Consider the following 22,219-nt stretch of genomic DNA (forward strand, 5'->3'; position numbering starts at 1 on the left):
CAAAAAGAAATCGTTTCGTTCATTTCTTCATATTAATTCATGATTCTAATAAGTAAAATGAGAAAAGATGTATGTGGAATAGTCAATTTTTTGAACAGTAAGATTCACCAAGCCTGCATTTATTTGATCCAAAGCACAGCAAAAACTGTAAAAATCTGAAATATTTTTACTATTTAAAATAACTGCTTTGTATTTGAATATATTAAAAATGTAATTTATTCCTGTGATCAAAGCTACATTTTCAGCATTATTACTCCAGTCTTCAGTGTCACATGATCTGTCAGAAATCATCCTAATATGCTGATTTGTTGCTGAAGAAATATCTATTATTATCATCATCAATATTTAAAACAGTTGAGTACATTTTTTCAGGGTTCTTTAATGAATAAAAAGATCCAAAGATCAGCATTTATCTGAAATTAAAAGCTTTTATAACATTATACACTATACTATGCAAATGCTTGGAGTTGTTTTTTAATTTTTTTAGGGAAAGAAATTATAGAAATTAAGACTTTTATTTAGCAAGGATACTTTAAATTGATCAAAAGTGATGATAAAGAAATTTATAATGTTACAAAAGATTTCCATTTCAGATAAATGCTGTTCTTCTGACCTTTCTATTCAAAGAAACCTGAAAAAAAAAAAAATTCTACTCTGTTGTTTTCAAAATATTAATGTTTTTTGAGCAGCAAATCAGAATATTAGAATGATTTCTGAAGGATTATGTGACTGGAGTAATGATGCTAATAATTCAGCTTTGAAATCACAGGATTAAATTACATTTTAGTTTTAAATAGTACAGTTATTTTAAATAGTAAAAATATTTTAATTTTTTATTTTTTGCTGCACTTTGGATCAAATAAATGCAAGCTTAGTGAGCAGAGAACAGGGTTCTTACACCTTTTCCAAAGTAAAATTCAAGCACTTTTCAAGCACTTTCAAGGTACATTTTCAAGATTTTCCAGCACTGTGGCAAATTACATATTCACATACATGATAGGGGTGTGCTCAAAATATCGATTCTTAGATACATACCGATATAAGAAAAAAAGATACAGTATCGATATTCTAGCCCTTAGTATCGATACTACGCCCAGCCATTAGGGGGCGCAGCGGCGCCCGCGAATTTAAAAAAACTCACGGAGTAACAGCACAGAGAAGTGTACTAAGTTCAAAGCATGTTGACCAACTTCTGTTTTTGAACAAAAATCTTAAGTCATAGGATAAAGCTAGCATTACCAAGAGTATCCTCAGGTTATTGTTTTGTTGCTGCAGTGATTTTTGTTCAACCTGCCTTTTTGAGGACAAACCTGGTTTAGACGTAAGATTTTAAAAATCCATCCTGTTATGAGGTAGATTTGTTGTTGTGCCAAATGTTAAAGCAAGATGTAGCATTTAAGTGATTTCATAGTGAAATATAAGAAGATTTAATAAGAAGTTAAGAATAATAAGAAGATTTTGTGCTTGTGTGAGCTCAGACTGTACCCTTGGAAAGTTAAATGTTAACTTGTGGTAATTTCCAGAATAAAACAATTTGTGTACAATTAATCAGAGCACTTAAAGTTGCAAATATTTAAGCAAAATGCACTTTGTTATAATGCACTTTTGTCTTCAATAAATTGAAGAAAAATGCAGAGCTCTGTTTGTTGAGTAAATGTGTTCAGCATTAACTAATTGGCTCTGGCGCATGTATTTTTATTGAATCGTATCGAATCGTGTCACATTGTATCAAATCATATCGAGACAGCTCTGTATCGAGGTACGTATCGAATCGAGACCTGTGTATCGAGGTATGTATCGTATCGCCAGGTTCTCCAAGGTATACAGCCCTAATACATGAGTTATAAATTTTAAATCAAATGTTATTGTGCTATTAAAAAACAACTGTCTAGATTGCATATAACATTGCCCCATATAAATAGTCAACATTCAATATACAAATTATATAATTTAAAATATATAATTTATATAATTTACTGAGTATCTGTAGTATTTTAAAAATAAAATTTAAAGGCTTTTTAAGACCTGCACAAATAAAAGTAATACTGTATGAGTGGAGTAGGGCAATGTCTATGGTAATACATTAATGACTGCTATAAAATGACTGTAAAAAAATATGATAAACTAAAATTATAAAACTTGAAAACTTTCTAAAACTTGAAGGATTTTCACAAATACATTTCACATTCCAGCCTAAAAGTACTAAAAGGTAGTCAAAAAGACACTATAAAATTAATAATAAAATTTAACTGGCCCAAATGAAAAAAGACCATATTTTAAACATTGAAAATATTTTTGATTGACATTTAGACTCCTACCTGATTTCCTATTCACAAATATCAAGGTATTTTTTTTCACTATTTTCACAGTGTATTACAGAATTTTTAAATATCAATTTAAGGCAATTTATGACCCTTTTTAAGAGCTGCACAAGTAAAATGAACACTGTAGTTGGGTTGAACAATGAACAGTAACATTAAGCCATAAAATGACATGATTTATAATTCAGATTTTCACAAGAACAAAACATCTTATACAATGGCATTTCATCCTTTATACCTTTAAAATTGATATATCAAGTATAATTTATTTAAAACATAAATATTACTGTCTCAATTGTTTAGATTTTTAGAAAGCACATAACTTTTACATTTACAACTCTTATGTGTTTGCTGCATAAAAACATGGGCCAATATTTGTAATAATCTTGCTAAACAGCTGAATATTCGCAAATTCATTCCCTGTCACGAGGGGGCGCTTTAGGAGCGCTGAAATATTACGGTTTCCTAGTAACGGCTGTACACAAATCAGCATTAATGCAGTTTTATCAGACATGAAATGAAAATGCCAACAACACGTTTCTGAGGACAGCCGGTTCCCTTCAGAAACATTCATATAAAGACATCCGTGCCGCGTTTTGACTTTGAAACGTGCAGTGTGTATGTTTATTCAATATGATATCATTGCCTTTTGAAGTTTTATCCAGCCCTATCGCGATTCTCGTATATCCGTCCCTAACTCTTAAACTTATAATTAAGCCTTTTCTTATACTATTTAATACATTTAAAACTTTGTATGGCCTTAACTTTGATAAGGCTAAATTGATGAGTTTGTAATGACCCGCACGAGCCCTCTACTTTAAGATAGTCCGGTGAAACATTCTAGCAGCCCGACTGGAAAACACAATAGCCCCGGGACATCAGGCTGGCAATTTTGCGATCCCCAAATTCTCGTTTTAAACATAATTCTTATTTGTCGTTTTCATGCCATCGAGGACTGATGCAACAACCTCCTGATAACTGGCATGTTTTATCTACCGCTCTGTTCCATCAGAGGGCGCGCATCAAGAAAGACCGGCAGATCACACTACAGCCTCACGTGCACACTCGAGCGGAGCTGTTTTTTTCTTTTCTTTCTTTTACATATTATAAGCATAACAAAAAATAACTATTAAGTATGAAAGCGAATTAATATGAAACCGATGCAACTGCATATTCAAGCACTTTCAAGCACTTCATCCAAAATCCAAGCATTTTTCAAACCTTGAAAACACTACATTAAAATTCAAGCATTTTCAAGGAATTCAAGCACCCATACGAACCCTGAGAGAAAATTAAACTTTTGACTGGTAGTGTTTATTAAATCACTAGATGACCTGAATAGCTCTATTTAGAAAGAATTTATAATTCTAGAATTATTGGGTGATTTATCTGCAAAAAAAAAATAAAATAAAATAAAAGTTTTCACTCTGGAGACAATGAGAACAATCTATACTGTTTAAATAAAAACATAAATAAAAATAAAAATGTTATTAGACTGTAAAAAAAAATTATTAGAAAAATAAACTTTTTTTTTTTAAACCTTAAACCATTAAGCTTTTATTTTTGGAATTTTTATGGCTAACCTGCAGTGCATATATCCTTTTAATTAAATTATTTTTTTATTTTACTTATTTATTTTGATATTTAATTTTGCTCAAGGCCATACACCTATACCACTTTTATTATGAATTACTATTTAATTTTCTCCACCATTTGTTTACCCTAATGTTGAAGATGTTATTGTGAAAATGTAAATTGCTTATTGCATCCTGTGTTTAGATTTCTGACTGTCTTTAAAAAAAAGTTCATCCAAAAATAAAAATTTAAACAACATAAATCATCATCTTATTCACCCTCATGTCATTATGACTTTTTCCTTCTGTGAAACAAACTATATTTCCAGAAATCCTAAAACAGGTTTGTAACCACATGAGGGTGGAGTAAATAATGACAGTATTTATATTTTTAACCTTTTAGCTGAATGCAAGATAAAACATTTTACAGAATGCCACTTCAGTAAACGACTGGTTCTACACTTTAAATAGTCAGGAGTGGTTTTCTTTACCCAGAAATAAAAACAAAGTCCATATTTGGATAACGTCATTTTTTCCAGCTACTGTATCAAATCAGTTGTATTTGTCCTCCATATCGAGCAGCCCTAATAATGAATCATTCACTAAATGAGAGTGGTTACTCAATTAACACCTGACTCACTCACTGAACCACAAGTCATCATGACTTTCACTCAAAACCCAAATGAAACGGAAACATGATGCATGTACTTCACCCTTTATGGGTTAGGAGAATTACTAACTGGTGCTCATCAACCACTGCCGTTATAACTATAAATGTTTTTGACTTTGCTTGTAAAATAAATAAATAATTTTTTTTTATTACTTGTACCTACTACAGTACCAACAGAAAATTATCCACAACCAACCCTAAAGTAAACCCAAGTCCTAATCCTACAGCAAAACGTATTGAAATACTAAATACATACTTAAAGGGATAGTTCACCCAAAAATGAAAATTTGATGTTTATTTGCTTACCCCCAGGGCATCCAAGATGTAGGTGACTTTGTTTCTTCAGTAGAACACAAAAGACGACTTAACTCAAACCGTTGCAGTCTGTCAGTCATATAATGGCAGTCAATGGTTACCAAATCTTTAAGAGTAAGTACAAAAAAAAAAGAAAAGATAAAACTAAGTTAAACCTGTGGCTCGTGATGATACATTGAGGTCTTGAGAAACAAAACATTCTACATTTTTTCAGATGTCAATATATTTATTACAATTTTTCATTTTAGGTGCAACCATTTGCAATAAAAAAAAGAAACCGATTAGTACATTTCTTTGTCAATTAATGATTTTAGTAAGTAAAATTAGAAAAGGTGTATGTGGAATAAGGCTGCACAATGCACTAGTGTTGTCAAAAATATCGATATCGATAGAAAACCGCATCTTTACATTTTCTGCCGGTCTTAGTACACTATATAACTACAGAAGAGTCAAGTTTTAAATAGGACAAATATCGAAAATCGTTGGTCATTTTTGAACGCGATGCTATTGGTCTAATAGGATTCAATGATTTATGCTAAGCTATGCTAAAAGTGATATCGCCAGAACAGGAGAACGGCTGAATGGATTTCAAAATGGTAAAACTTAACTCGGGGGGAGTTGAAGAATGAGTATTTCCAAAACAAAGTGGGGTGTTCCTTTAAATTGATCAAAAGTGATGATAAAAGACATTTATAATGTTACAAAGATTTCGATTTCAGATAAATGCTGTTCTTCTGAACTTTCTATTCAAAGAAACCCGAAAAAAAAAAAAAAAATCGACTCAGCTGTTTTTAACAATTTGAACAGCAAAACAGAATATTAGAATGATTTCTGAAGGATCATGTGACTGAAGCATATTTAAATAGAAAACAGGTATTTTTCTCTGATTCACCGCAACATTCTACCCTCCTGAGTGCATTCACAACAGCCGACGCGTGATGCGTCAACGTGATCTGCCATAGTAGATGCACGTGGAAGCAATCTGTCGCGCGTACATGTCACTCATTGTTTACATAGTGCATATTAGCATCTCAAAATGGTAATTACTTGTGCTTACTTGTTTCTGGCAACAGATTAAAAACTAAAAGATTACGTTTTCTTGTGCAAACTCATCTGGGAATATGACTTTTCACCTACTACATTGCCAGATATTGTGAAAGAGCTCCAAACAGCTGAACGTTCTGGTGGATCAGAGGTAAATAACGATATAAATACTGTTCAGTTTCTTGCAAAGACTGATCGTTATGTGTCTCAAGACCTTGATGTATCGCACGTGTTAATTTGATTTTGTCTGTGTGTGTTTTTTTTTTACTCTTAAAGTTTTGGTGCCCATTATATGACTGCCAGACCTCAACGGTTTGAGTTAAATCTTTGTTTGTGCTCTACTGAAGAAACAAAGTCACCTACATCTTGGATGCCCTGGGGGGGAAGCAGATAAACATCAAAACTTCATTTTTAGGTGAACTATGGCTTTAAAGCAACTGTCCTTTTTTAGTGTTTGTTTCATGAATTTCATGTGAGCAGCAAGTTTGAAGGCTGCAATTGATTCCTGCTGTCTGAAAACATTAAACACTGCCAAGATGTGTTTTGAGAAGCACTGACTCAGTGGAAAAGTTGATGAAAGGCTGAAAACAGCAAGTTCACAGTAATGAAACAATTACCAAAATACTGCAGAACCACTTTTGAACAGGACGTGACATCACGGACACTGTAACAGGAGAGACGAAACTACTGCATGCCAGTGAAAGCCACAGAAACCGTGATGGGCAGAAACCTGAGACGGAGCAGAATGAGACAGGGAAGAGAATGAGGAACCTTCTGGTCATTCATAGATACGTCTCCTCACCCTGCCTGCAGGCCTTTCACAAACACACCAGAGAGGCCGCCGAGCCCGAGAGCTCGCGTTTCAGAAGAAAATTAATTTGGTTTCACATCTAAATGAATGTCTGCGGGTGAAACGTACCACAGTGTGGGTGCAGCAAGATACTTTAGTTAGCACACAGAAAGTGTTTTGCAAGTGAATAGGTGTGATCGTATCACATGCAGCACAATAAAAAGTGTCAGCCTCAACAGAATGAGGAAGAGACACTGGCATGAATCATCTGAGCTTCCCAAAAACGCTGCGGAGAGTCACATGAGAAGCCGCAGAAATAACAGGACATTTACTTAATGACTAAAATAAGGTGTTTTCCACACTCTGGCCTCTTTGGCAATTTGCATGAGATGTTTCTTTCTCTTTATGATCCAAGACTCTCTGCTGCCTCTGAGCCATACCAGAAATACTTTAACCTCCTTGTGCAAACACACACACTTTCCAGCTGGGGTTTTTCACTCTTCATTCAAAACACAAATGTGTTTAAAGGAAGCAGATAGTCAGCCAAATGAGTTCCACTTTATAATCAATGACACCTTTGTTTTCGGGCATTACACAAAGTTTGATAGGAATTGTGATGCACAATTCCCAGAGCAATAATGAAAAACATATACAAAATGTGTGAGACCAAAAGTTAAGCAGAAAGGTTTGGGTAAAGGGGCTTGAGTGATTAGTAATCAATATCTAACCTGATGGAAAACACTGTTTTAGTGTTATCAGTGTTATAAATCATTTGCAACTATTTTAAAATTTCATAAAATATACATTTGGCCATTAACTTTTAAAGACATGTTATGCAGATATTAGGACCCTAACAGAATGGCGGAATCCAGTCATAAAAATGTACTTTATTGTATAGCCAATGTCATGGAATTTGGTAAATTAGGGATGAATGAATAAAATCAAATAATCAATATGAGTATGTGAACATAAATAATCTCTAGAACTGCTCTGAGAGTCACTTCATTAGGATTTTACCATTTCATTTGAGAAAAATCACATCATATAAAAACAGAACTTAAAGGTATTCACAGCAACCCATCAAAATTGAAACTGCAACAAATATATTACTTAATGTAATAACAGTACTACTATAAATAATAAAGTTATTACTAAAACATTATTTTTTATTTTTATAATAAATAATCAGCATTTTTCTTCCACGTTTTAATTTTAACTGTAAGCCACACTTTGTTTGCCTTCATTCATTCTAAAAGAAAAATAAATAAATAAATAAATAAATAAATAAATAAATAAATAAATAATAATGATAATAAATTTAATTGTTTTTCTAATATAAAAAGGAAAATTTGAAAAATAAATAATTTGGTAAAAAATTATAGGGCCCCAAAAATGTAATTTCTGTTTAACTTTTAATGAATTGCTGATAAATTGTGTACGTTTTATGATTTCACTTAATTAAACATGCTTTTTGATTTATAAAAATTGATTCCACCATTAAAACAGAGCCCAGAAAAACTAAAAAGTAAAAAAAAAAAAAAATTTGCGAAAAAATACAAATAAAACAGATTTTGAGGGAAAACCGGATTTCATATGGCCCTAAAATATGAATTAAATACAATTTCTGCAATAAATTTAAAAGTATGTGTTTTTCTTCACAAAAGAGTACATACAGTCAAACCAAAAACTATTCAGACACCAGATAAAAAATTGTATATTTCTTTTACTAGTGGATGCAGGACACTATGGTTAATTTATGTAAGGGAGGATAGCAAAATAAAGTAAACTGATATATTATACCCAAAAATTCTTCAGTGGACTACCAGTAAAATTAATAAAAATTTGATTTGACCATGTTTTTTTACATACTTTATAAAGTGTTCTGAAATTATCAAGATGAATTTGTTCCGCTACAGTTTAACCCTTGAGTTCTTGTCATATTTATTATAATTTTCTAACTATAGCGAATAAACTGTGATAATGTGAGAAATATTAAAAGTGTCTGAAGAAATTTTGGTTTGACTACTTTTATAAGTAGCAAACTGGGATGCAGCAATACTGAGTTTGGTTATTATTATAAGGTGTACAGTATATATTTGAACTATTCGACTAGCTAACAAAGTTAGGTGGCATGTCCAATGAGATTTCGAAGCCTGTGGCAAATTCAAGATTGCAAAAGTGCACCAAATAATGTTCCAACACTATACATCTTTAATATAATACAGTTACACTAATAAACTATGTCACCTGGATATCGGTGTGCGATATGACGATTTTTGATCGTGGACGATTAAAATGTTTTCACGATCTGCTTTGGAAAAAATATCGTAGTATTGTGCTACAGCATGTCTCCATCTTAATATACTGTACAACACAACATACATTATTTGCATGTGCTTTAAAGCAACACCAAAGAATTTTTTTTTTTTTTTTACCTTAAAATAATGTTTCCGAACTCGTGTCAGTGGTTCATCAACTCATAACAGGGTGAAACGGCACTTCCGCATTCACTTTGCGGCCCTCTATCGGCCATAACAGCACTATGTAAGTTTGGGTCATAGGGTAGCGGTTTTGTAGTTCAAATGAGACTACAAATGCGACTTGCTTTACGGCTAAAATAAATAGCAAACAATGTAATTATTATGTTTTATTTCGTTTCCATACTTTCATAAAGTCATGCAACATACTCTACCTTGTCACTGGACATCGTTATTTCCAAAGCCGGTCCTGGATAGCCTCCAAACAAATAACGTGCATGTGACACAACGGTAGGCTAAATTATTTACGACAGCGGTAATGGACAAATCCGCTTCCAACCTGTAGAGGGAGCGAAGTTCTTTGGTGTTGCTTTAAAGTCTTTTAAAGTCCTGTCAAATAGCGCCTGATTACTGGACTAAGCTATGTTTCACATCTGATTCGCTAATACTGTCAAAACCACGCAAGGATTGCATATAAACACAGCTGGTTGTCTAAAGTGAAAATAAACATTTGAGAGAAAAACGGATGCGTGCCTGTAGACATTAGATGCGTGCAGCTCTTAAAGTGACAGAACTAAACATGCTGCTGATTGTCATTAAAAGGACACTTCCCAAAAAAAAAAAAAAAAAAAAAAAAAAAAATTACTCACTCACTTGTCCCAAACCTCTATAATTTTTTTTTTCTTGTGCTAAACACAAAATACATTTGGAAGAATGTAGATAACAGTACAGTAGCTGGTCCCCACTGACTTTGATAGTGGGAAAATAAAATACTATGGAAGTAACTGGGGACCAGCAACTGTTTGGTTACCCACATTCTTCAAAACAAGTTTTAATGTTCAACAAGTTTTATGTAAAAAAAAAAAATAATAATAAAATTTAAAAATTGAGAGCGAGTAAATGACAGAAATGTCATTTTTGGGTGATGGTAGGCTAACAAAACACAAAGAAAAATAATTCACTGCTCTTGACTGAAGAACCATAAAACAGTTGCTTTAAAAAAAAAAGTCAAATGTATAATTTATGTATATACTGTTTTATTTTTATATTTGTTAATTCAATTTGTATATTATGTGCATTTGTAACATGTAGGCTATCTTTGTTCTTATTTAAAAAAAAAATATTTAAAAATCTTATCTTTGCTCAATTTGGCCTAAACATCTGCCATTCTTTTATTTTATAGTTTGTTATCATGCAAGGCTTTGTTTTTAAAATAGGGAAATTAGTTTGGCTGTGCTGCTCAGACAACTTGCAAAATAGTAAAATCAACATGACAAAGAATCGTGATAAAATGGTGATATTTCTGAAAAAGCTGTGATATGATATTTTTGCTACACCTGGAAAAATAATTGTTTGTAATTACTTTAAATAATACATTTATTAGTCTAATAAACATTGGTGCACATGACCTGAGCAAGTTTCAGGGATTATTATTAACAGCAGACGCCAATAGCTCCATGTGTGTTTATGCAATACAAGGAAACTGAGATAAATGACTGTTCCAGGTTGTTCCCGTATAACAACAGAAGGAAGAGCGGGAACACTTAGAATAATTAACCTTATATAAACATATATTCAGCCTAACATACGTTTGAATGTGTGTTCAATGCTGATTTCCTGTGTGCACCAAAAATACATCCAATTCCACTCTGGTGACTTGACAAAACACACGTACGGACATGTATGAGCCCTTGAGAAAAATGCAACAGCAAGCTGATAACACTCAAGAAAGATAAGACACCATTAACAGGTACATTACTCTCATTTGGAGTTCATCGTATTCCCAACACAACACAATAGTTAAGCACAGATAACATCTGCACTGTTCTGCTCCATGGGTTTAGTCTAGTCCAGATAACACTGACTGGTATGCACAAAAAAGCTCTTATTATTTTAAAATCGACATTTGCTGGTTGAGCTGACGAGGAGAAATAAAGCACATCGGATGAAATGAAACTGATTTGAGAGCTGTGATGCAAAACATCTGACGATGTTGAAAGCATTCCCACAACACACCTACCTTGTCTAACCAGTGTGGTATGCTGTTTAGAAACATCATATGAACATTACACAAATTTTTCTAGCCCATCAAGGACAGTTTCCCATGCTTGATTTCCCTCAAGGCTGCAACAACTGTAAACATACGTTTTTGTTTTATAGTTCTGGTACTTCTCAGAAACGTTCAATCATAAAACTACTTTAAGAAATATGAAGTGACATTAGTGAGCTTGCACAGAACCCCAGTGAGGCATATTTCCATGTGATTACCCTCATTAGTCACTGGTGTAATAAAAGAGATCATAAGCATTAGCTTTTAATATTTCAGTCTGGGTCTTTTATGAAAAGACTTTCAACTCATCACGATGTAACAGTAAATGTCAAGTTCCAGTGAGGGGTCTTTGTTTACCAAAGGGGTCTTGATGAGTTCGTGTAAACACCAGAGGAGTTAATTACATCTTTGAGAGCTTCACAGAATTTCATTTACTGGGTGTAAATGTTTTTATAGAAAAACAAACAAACACTGTGCCCGGGAGACAACAGGCAAACAATAAAGCCTGACAAGCTAGAGCAAAGGAAAACCATTTTCTGAACATTGTTCCATTATCACAACCATCTTTAACTACTCAGACTCTGTTTATACCCCTCGTAAAAAGCTGACTGCTAAAGGGTAGCTGACGTACATGTTCACTGACTTTGTAAAAACAAACAAAAAAAAAAAAAGAAGGGGGGGACACACCAAGATATCAGATTAAAAAAAGCAAGCAATCTATGGACTTTTTTTTTTTTTTTTAAAACCAAAACCAAAATGTGATTTTTCTATTTAGCCAAAAGCCAAAAAAAGATTGGGGAATTTAATTTGGGTAACTTAACATACATTTATTCAACCACATGGTGAAAACAATCACTGGAGAAGTGCTAATTTAATATATAACACAGTTTTGGCCAATGGTTTTAGCCCTCCAAAACAATTTTGGCGCGAACCAATAATTCTTTCTGCCAAATATTTTCAGTTGTTCAAAAAATAAAACACATTAAAATCAAATTGCATACTTAAAACTACAAAACGACTTAGAATAGTGTAAAAATAGTGAGAGTTGTTCGCACAACAATTTAAAAAAAAATATATATAAAAAATTTAAAGACCCAGATGATGCATTTAATTAATAGAAAGAACAGTCACAGTTTTATTTAATTAGCTTAGATGGGTCCGTATGAAATTAGTTTTTTATTTTTACAGAATTCTATTTTTTTTTTTTTTTTTTTTTAAATTCCATATTAAATTTCCTGGATTTCAGTTTTTTCCCCCATTTGAACATTTCCAGACTCAGTTTTGATGGTTAAATTAAAATTCAGTCATTAAAAAGCATGTCTAATTACTGAAACATGCACAATGTTAACAATTCATTACAATTTTAACAAATTAAAATTAAGGCCCTTTTTAAATTCTATTTGTATTTACCATATTGAATTTTTTCCAATTCCATTTTTATTCCAAACATTATTATTAGTGCTGTCAACCGAAAAAAAAAACATTAACGAATAAAAACACATTTTTTTCTTAAATTTATTGTAATTAATCACAATTAACTCCACCTAACAAAGTTTAAATATATTTTTATATTGCAATAATTATTTCATTTGCAATAATAATTTCACATTCAATCTTCAAATTAATACAGAAACAACAAAGACAGCATATTTAAAAAAAAAAATTTATGTTTTTTTTTTTTTCCAATCACTGAAGGTGAATATCACTGATACCAATACTACAGATTTTTCTGGGAAATTTTACTTTTTTTTTATATTTAATCAATGACTATAGCCATTCGACATTACAGTATAATTGAGAGCCATTAATTTTAACATTTAGACTGAAACTGGCAGATAGTTTAAGTTTACAGTGTACTATATGTCATTTGAGACTAATAAGAACAAAAATCAAAAGCTTACATTTATGGACAACACAAAGAATGAAGGTTGACCAAAAATAGAGGCCTGAACAAAATGAGTATTCCATAAAACCAGTTTCCTACTGAATGCACCATTCAAATTTGCAACTCCATTTCTCACATATGGAAGCCATTTAGCTCATATAAAACAGCAGCCAGCATCATAAAGAGCGGCTCACGTGAGCGAGACAACGGGAGATTTATACGGCCACTACAGTAACATCTGACTCCGAAGAACCATGTGAACCAGCTCAGTTGCTGAGAAGTTTCCCTCTTCCCAAAGCGGCTAAGAAAAAGCAGTCAAAGCAACAGGCAGGGCGGAGACGCCTGCACAGAATAAAAGGATTCCACCCTTCTTTTTTCCCCCCGTTTTTCTCTCTTCCGCCCCTTTTTCCAGTCAGCTGAAGGCCTGGAGGAAATGATGTCAGCAGCTAGGCATTTTGTGAGACAGAGCTCATCTGCTCTGTGTTTGTGTGTTCACCAAGAAACCAAATAGGCTTTTCTTCATCAGCACAATTGCTGATTATGCCAGCAGGAGAGGGCTTTCCACTGTCCCAGCTGCTTCAGGACACACACACACCTCTCAGAAGCTGGCACGTATCCCATGTGCAGCTCAGGAGCAGACGTGTATACAGAATGCAGTGGGATTTCTGTAATGAGCTTATTAAAGCAATTTCCGGGAGCATTCTTCACTGAGGACAGACTTCCTCACCGTGACAACGTACATTCGCTCTCGTCCTAAAAGCCCGCCCTGCTACTTCCTGACCGCTCTCCGTGCATCACCTTGTATGGCGCTGATTGCACTGATATTTATACTGGACACAAAGCTTTGATCAGATATTAAGCCTGACACACCAAATCCAAAATCCCCGAGCTGCTTTCCAAACTGCTGTCAGCTGAGCAGCTAAAATAAAAGGCTTATTCAGGTTGGCTATAATCCGTCTCCATTCCAATCTAACCGGGAAAGAGCATAGCAGACTGAACAAGGACAGGAGGAGCTACAACCTGTAGCGTTCAAAGGCCCTTATGCAATATTAACCAAGCAAAATGACCTCTGGCTAGCAGGCGGCGCTTGTGCCGAGAGACATAATAAAACAGAAATAGCTCAGTATCCTGTGTGTTTACATACGGAACAGAACAATACTTCATCTGGCAGCGTTAGGGAGAAAATAAGTACTGATGCAACTTTTTTTCCCCCCAAACAGCTTTTCCAGTAACAAGCAACCATTTTTTTTAAATACCAGAGAATTGTGAAAAAATGTCACAGGTTATGGCGTCACACTTTATTGTGCAAGCTGCTCTGCACTGAGACAAACTGAAGCAATAAACAAACACATCTGACTTCTCGTTCAAATCAGTATTTTAAAGGGCCAGTTCATTCATTTGGCTGGTTCGTTTGTCCAGAAAGTGAGTTGCATAAATTGCTGTATCTAGCATTAATATTTAATTTTTTTTTTTTTTTTTTTTTTTTTTTTTTTTTTTTAAGTCTCTTATGCTTACCAAGCCTGCATTTATTTGAACCAAAGCAAAAAACTGTACAATTTTGAAATATTTTTACTATTTAAAATTCTATTTGAATACATTTTAAAATGTAATTTATTTCTGTGATCAAAGCTGAATTTTCAGCATCACTATTTCAGCCTTCAGTGTTGCATGATCCTTCAGAAATCTGTTTAATATGCTGATTTGCAGTTCAAGAAAAACATTATTATTATTATTATTATCAATATTTAAAACAGTTGAGTACATTTTTTTCTGGATTCTTTGGTGAATAGAAAGCTCTAAAGATCAGCATTTATATCAAATATAAAACTTTTGCAATATTATACACTATACCATTCAAAAGCTTGGAGTCAGTATAATTTATTAAAAAAAATTTTTTTTTACGAAATTAATACTTTTATTTAGCAAGGATGCTTTAAAATGATCAAAAGTGATGATAAAGATAACTGTTGTTCTTCTGAACTTTCTATTCATCAAAGAAACCTGATAAAAAAAATAAAAATCTACTCAGCTGTTTTCAACATAACAATAATAAATGTTTTTGAGCAGCATATCAGAATATTTGAATGATTTCTGATCATGTGACTGAAGTAATGATGCTAAAAATTCGGCTTTAAAATCTCAGGAATAAATTACATTTTAAAATACATTCAAAAAGAAAATAGTTCAAATGTTAGTGTTTTTACTGTACTTTGGATCAAATAAATGCAGGCTTGGTGAGCAAAAGAGACTTCTTTAAAAACATTACAAATCTTACTGCTCAAAAACATTTGACTGGTAGTGTATATCCTTTTGTTTAAAGGAATCATTAGCTGGAAAGTCATCCAAGATGAAGATGAGTTTTTAAATCAGAACAGATTTAGAGAAATGTAGCATTACATCACTTGCTCACCAATGGATCCTCAGCAGGGAATGGGTGCTGTCAGAACGAGAGCTGATAAAAACATCACAAAAACCCACAAGTAATGGTAGTAATAAACAAATCAATCATTAAGGCATTTTAGCTTCAAATTTTTGCTTCCAGCTAAGATGAAAGTCCTCAAATATTGCTTTTTCATTGGAAAAAGTTGTCTCAACTGACTCAGAAGAAAAATATGCACAGATCAAACACTTTCAAGCAAGTGAAAACAGTCCAAAACCGTTTTAAACAAATATGTTAGTGGATTTTGATGTGAGAGGACAACAGAAGTTAGAATTTTTCACTGAAGGAAGAGTTATTATGAATTATGGACTCGTAGTTTGGCCAGAAGTGATGGTTTATCGTTAAAATGCCTTAATAATGGATTGGTTTCTTACAAACACGCAGCTTTTCTCTTCATAAGATGTTAACTGATGGCTTGGAGTGGTGTGGATTACTTGTGTATTAGTGTGATGTTTTTATCAGCTTTTTGGACTCTGAATCTGGCGGCACCCATTCACTGCAGAGGATCCATTGATTAAAATGATGCAATGTTACATTTCTCCAAATCTGATGAAGAAACAAACTCATCTACATCTTGGATGGCCTAAGGATGAGGACATTTTCAGAAAACTTTTCACATTTTTGGGTGAACCATTTCCTTAAGACTGTTGTGCAAACGAACAAACTGAAATTACCATTGGGAAGTGACAGATTTCATGTAGCTTTGCCTCAAACCCAGTCGTCACAATATTATGATACACAGCAGGATTAACAAACTCTAGCTGGTGAATGATAGGTGTTAACACTGCTGCAGGTTGAGTGGCTAATCTAAAAGGAGCTTCACTCTCAGATGCTGAATGAAGGACGGAGATTAAGACGTCACCATCTGATCCAGACGCTGCCAGTTCAGCTGGCCTTCCCAGGTCATTCAGCAGTAAGATTTAGCTCCAAGTAATGAGCGCTAAACACAGGCTTTCTATATACGGCTGCTGTACACAACGTCTGCTGGGGAAAGCGAGGCTGAAAATATCAACTGTGTGTGAGTATGAATGCAGAAGTTTAAAATTAACTTCACTTGCACTGACAAACAAATTGAGACAAAAGCAGTCAAACCTCCGCATCGAAGCACCTGCATTCATGTGGCTTTCAAAACAGTGCGTCACTTGCCGTCACTTTCCCCCTTATCTCCAGATACGCAGCGCTCTTACAAAACTGAAAGCGTTCGGATCAGATTTATCTGCAGCTTTTAGGAAACTACAGATTTCATGCTAAATTACATAAACGCGCAAGTGGTTTATGGGGAAAAACTCTGTATACTTAAATCAATGACATTAGTTCTGTTGATTCAGGTTCGTTGTCCTTTTCAAAGGGCAGATTCTGTTTACAGTACACGAACTAGAGCCAGATTAAAATGCATAGAAGTGGCGCTACATAGACACTATGTACAGACTTCCTTTAACAAACACGTGTCTCCCTGGATTTCCTGAACATGGTTTCACAAGACACAGCAGTAGAGGAAACACTCCCTTACAGTGCAGCCAGAGCACAGGAAAGCATTTGCACACAACGTAAAGCAAAGTGTTGCACAAGCGTGCACGAGCAAACTTAAACGACATGGTATTACATTAAGAGATCAAGATCTTGATTCAAATACCCACACATTAGAGCCATTCTACAGAATTGGTTCAAAGAGTTGGAAACATCAAATTTTGTATGCATGCATGTTGTACAATATCTAAGGTACACATTACTAGTAATTGTGCAGTTAATTCTCATATTGTGTGTTCAGAAAGTTTTGAAATATTTACCCTTTCCCCAAATTTGTTAAGAAGGGTAATATAATAATAATATTTTTTGCTATTTTATTAAAACATTTTCAGAGGTAAATAAATAATTACAATTTTTACAATATTTCAAATGTGATTTGTGAGGTTTGTTGTATTTTGAAATACAACTGTTGTTACTGTTTCGGAAGTGAAAATTTTAACTGGATAACACCCCAAAAAACAAAGATGTCTCTAACCAAACTTCATTAAATGTTTCAGTCGTGACTGTTTCGGAAGTGACCATTTTAACTGGATAACACCCCAAAAAACAAAGATGTCACTACTAGGGTTGCAAAGGGGAGATTTCCGGTAAATTTTCAGAAACTTTCCAAAAAATCCTGAAAAATTCAGAAAAATCCTGGAAAGTTTCCAGAACTTCTGGAATGTTTTCAAAATTTACCACCTATTTGCAACCCTAGTCACTACCGGAACTTCACCAAATGTTTCAGTCGTGATTGTTTTGGTAGTGACTAGGGATGCACCGAAATGAAAATTCTTGGCCGAAACCGAAAACCGAAAACGAGGAAACCAAGGCCGAAAACCAAAACACCGAAAGAATTATGCCAATTATTAGTACCATTGCATTTATGGCTATGACTGTGTACTAATCTTACTAAAATCAAGGCATTGCAATTGCATAAATTAATATTAAAGTTTCAAAGAATAAATCAATTATATTAATTTAAACAATTATTATCAATCAAGTATTATATTACTTAAATAACATATACATATATTTTACTGCCTTTGTTTAAATTGTTTACATTTTTATAACACATTATCTTGTGGATCCATCAGTACACATTTACAACTCTACGTGTTTCTCTTCCAGCAGGAGGCGCTTTCAGAATGCTAGTACACAAAGCAGCGCAGCAAATGACTTTGAAACGTGCAGCGCTCATATTTATTCAACGGATAGCCTTTTGAAGTTTCATCGCAATTCTTGTCTTTCAGTCCCCACATTTAAGACCACCTGAAATTATAATTAAGACTTTCTTAACCCCTAATAACACTGCAGTCATCAATGAAAATTAAGAGCTTTATTTCAAGAACCGACTTTCAAAAACAAACCTTACACTTTCTATTTTTTCCCACCATGTTCGGGGCACAAGAAAATTATTAGGGGACTAAATTAATATCAGCATATGAAGTATAATCGTCTCTCATTGAGTACGTTTACATGGACAACAATATTCCGATTTTAATGCGATTACGACAATACTCTGATTATGAAGCAACCATGTAAACTGGTATTTTTGATTAATTTAATCCGACTAAAGTCATAATCGAAGTAAACACAAATCGAATTAAGACAGGTGGAGTATTCCTATTTTAGTCACATTATGGAAGACATGTACACACCTTAATCACACTATTCTCCTTGTGTAGGACTTTTCGCCATATTTTGTGACAGGATACACACTAATGCTGCGTTCCAGGCAGGTTTTTGAGCTCGTAAATCATCTTCAAACCACGACTCAGGACTTTAGCGTTCCAGGCAAGTCACGCCAAGCATTTATTATTTTTATATTAATAATTAATTTGATTGCAACGTTATATTGTCCTAAACTCTATTTTCCCACCGTGTGCCACTTGCATAAACACCGCACCCCTACAGGCTTTATTGTTGTTTCGCGGGCTATGTCACGTCAGAACTCGGAACTGGGAGTGCGTCGATCTAGTACGAGTTCACGGGTGGGAATTCACGGGTTTGACTGCCTTTCCAGTGCACTTTCACAGGTAGAAGTTATGGAAAAACACGGGTAACGGGTTGCCTGGAACGCGGCATAACGTTCTCAGTTGGTCGCACGTGCATATGCTTTGGTTTTTGTTTTTTTTGCTACAACATGGGATTAATCAATGCTCATTGCTGATTAATAGTTTGTCTGTTATCATAATTTATAGTTTTATGAAAAAGTATTTAACATTCAACCCGTTCTTTTTCATTAGTATTATTTGTGATTTTAATTTTGTGAACGGGATTTCCGCTTTTGGAATGTCTTAGGATGCTTTTCACTTATACTTTCGAATTCATGATCTTGGTTTTGCTTACATATATAGGCTCCACCTATCAATTTTAAGATTAAAACAAATTCTTAAAAGATGGATTTGTTATTTTTAATTAAACAGCATAACAATAAAATAAAACTAGTTTATATAGCATTTATTAACAAAAACTAATAAGACGAGGAATGGACTCCATCGCATGCTGTGTTATATTCCGACTAAACACTTTATTACAGGGCGCGCAAACACTGAGCAATCAAATTAATTAATAAAAAATATAAATGAAAGCCTCCAAAGCATAATGTGAGGTAAACGGCAAAGATAACAGGGTTTTCAAAATGAAAACAAACAAAAAAAGTAAAACTAAACTGGCTTTCGGTGACTGTGCTTGCGTGTTTTTTTTGTTTTTTTTCCCTAAAATCTGACTGGCTCTGAAACGCTCGCTGTATGGAGCAGACGCTTTGGAGCAGTAATCTAATTAATGACCTTATTCTGAATAAGACAATAATATGATTAAGCTGTTTACATGAGTTGCTTTTAGAATATCCCTTTCATGTTCCCGTTTTACATGTTATAGTACATAGATCGATTAATGACACACATCATTAAGTCCACACGCGACGCTATCAGTTCATCTTCATTATAGACTTTTGGATGTTTCGGTTTTAATTTTACAAAAACTTGAAGTGGCTCTGGACATATGCAACAATTTTTTTTTAGAATGTGTGAGTAAAAATTTGCCGTGGTCGCATTTGTGCGAGTGCATGCTGTGCTGCTCCAAAGCGTCTGCTCCATACAGCGAGCGTTCAGAGCCAGTCAGTTTTTAGGGAAAAAAAAAACAAAAAAAACACACGCAAGTCGAAAGCCAGTTTAGTTTTACCTATTTATTATTTTTTTTTTTTCTTTTTTCATTTTGAAAACTCTTTGCCGTTTACCTCACATTACGCTTTGGAGGCTTTCTTTTATTTATTTTTAATTAATTGATTTGATTGCTCAGTGTTTGCGCGCCCTGTAATAAATTGTTTTGTCGGCACATTAGACGGTGGGCCGAGTGGAGATTTCGTGTTTTCAAACGATCTGTGGTGAGGGATAACCCAGTTTTTTATATGTAACCGCTACGCTTTTCAACAAAGTAAATAAAAATTGTTGCCACTCACACACTTTGTCCATTACTATAATATCGATAACTTTCTCCAGGTTATTTTCCCGGCGAATAGAGCAAGCAACTACGTGCGGGGTCCGACCTGCATGACGTATTTGATGCCTTCATCCAATAGCGTGCATGGAAAGTGTCGGTGTTGGTGACGCGTTTCTGAACACACTGGCGCGCTTCGCGCCCAGGATTTAAGATTGTGTTATTTAAGATGAGAAATAGTTTACCTAATTTTGCTACATATTCAGTTTGACACAAAATGAGTACGTAGAGGTAACGTTATCCATTTGTACTGTTTTTATTTTATGTAATCACCTTTTGTCATACGAGGTCCTGTCATTTCTTTGTAATCTTTAATAAATACATCCTTCTGATTTAACACATTTGACAATGGTATTGCTTGAAAACGAGACAGACAATACTCTTTTTCCCGCCCATGTTTACTTGGAAGAAATGGCAAAACATGAAGTGCTGTATGCATATATTTGAGGGAAGTGGTGGACCCACCATTCCCTTCACAGACATAAGTTGGGAGAAATGTATTAAATCAGTGTTTCTGTGGAAAGACCTTGAGGGCAGAGAAGGTATCATTGCAGAAGAGGCAGTACAGGCATACAAGTTACAAAGCCATGAACCTACAAACCAGTTAGTCAAACCAGCTAACACTGGCTACCACAGGGAGTGCTACAGCCATTTCACAAATATCACGAAGATAAAACGAGCACAAAGGAGAAGAGAGAAGGCAGTATTAGTTGAAGAAACTGCAAAGGAAGGTTGGTATTATATTGTATAGACAGGCGGTGCAGTATTAGACATACAGTACAGGTCTAAAGTTTGGAAACATAACTATTTTTAATGTTTTTGAAAGAAGTTTCTTCTGCTCATCAAGCCTGCATTTATTTGTAAAAAATAAAAATACAGAAAAAATGTAACATTGTTATATATTATTAATATTACAATTTAAAATGATTGATTTTCAATTTATTATACTTTAAATTATTTCTGTGATTTAAAGCTGAATATGAATATTAATATGATTCATTATCAAAGTTGGGAACAGTTCTGCTGCTATAAAATCAATACTTTTATTCAGCAAGGATGTGTTCAATTGAAAGTGATACTAAAGATTTATATTATTAGAATTTTTTTATTTATTATTTTGAATAAATGCAGTCCTTTTTAACCTTTTATTCATCAAATATATTAGGCAGCAGAACTGTTTCCAACACTCATAATAAATCAGAATATTATAATGTTTTGTAAAGGATCATGTGATAGACTGGATGTCACATGTGACACTGAAGACTGGAGTAATGATGCTGAAAATTCAGCTTTGCATCACAGAAATAACTTTTTAAAGTATATTCAAATAGAAAACTATTCTAATAATATTTCACACTATTACTGTTTTTTCTGTATTTTTGATCAAATATATGCAGGCTTGATGAGCAGAAGAGACTTCTTTCAAAAACATTAAAAATAGTAATGTTTCCAAACTTTTGACCTGTACTGTACAGTGCAGTATGGACAGTAGTATACAGTTAAGATAGTATGGTTTACAATAATATAAATTAAATATATTATATATAAGAGCAAAATAGATATACAGTATGAACAACATATACAGACATGTGCAGTGTAGTTGCAGTAACAATATAAGATTAGTACAAAAAACTACACATAATTTG

At 33.7% G+C, this 22,219-nt stretch overlaps 1 protein-coding gene across 3 annotated transcripts in view; it reads right to left on the reverse strand.

The window, feature by feature from the left end:
• The window catches only part of rnf19a (ring finger protein 19A, RBR E3 ubiquitin protein ligase), a 73,377-nt gene that overhangs the window by 35,629 nt on the left and 15,529 nt on the right, over positions 1–22,219 (reverse strand). The window lies entirely within an intron of this gene.

The sequence above is a fragment of the Garra rufa genome, chromosome 17 (genome assembly GCF_049309525.1).
Source record: "Garra rufa chromosome 17, GarRuf1.0, whole genome shotgun sequence".
NCBI lineage: Eukaryota > Metazoa > Chordata > Actinopteri > Cypriniformes > Cyprinidae > Garra > Garra rufa.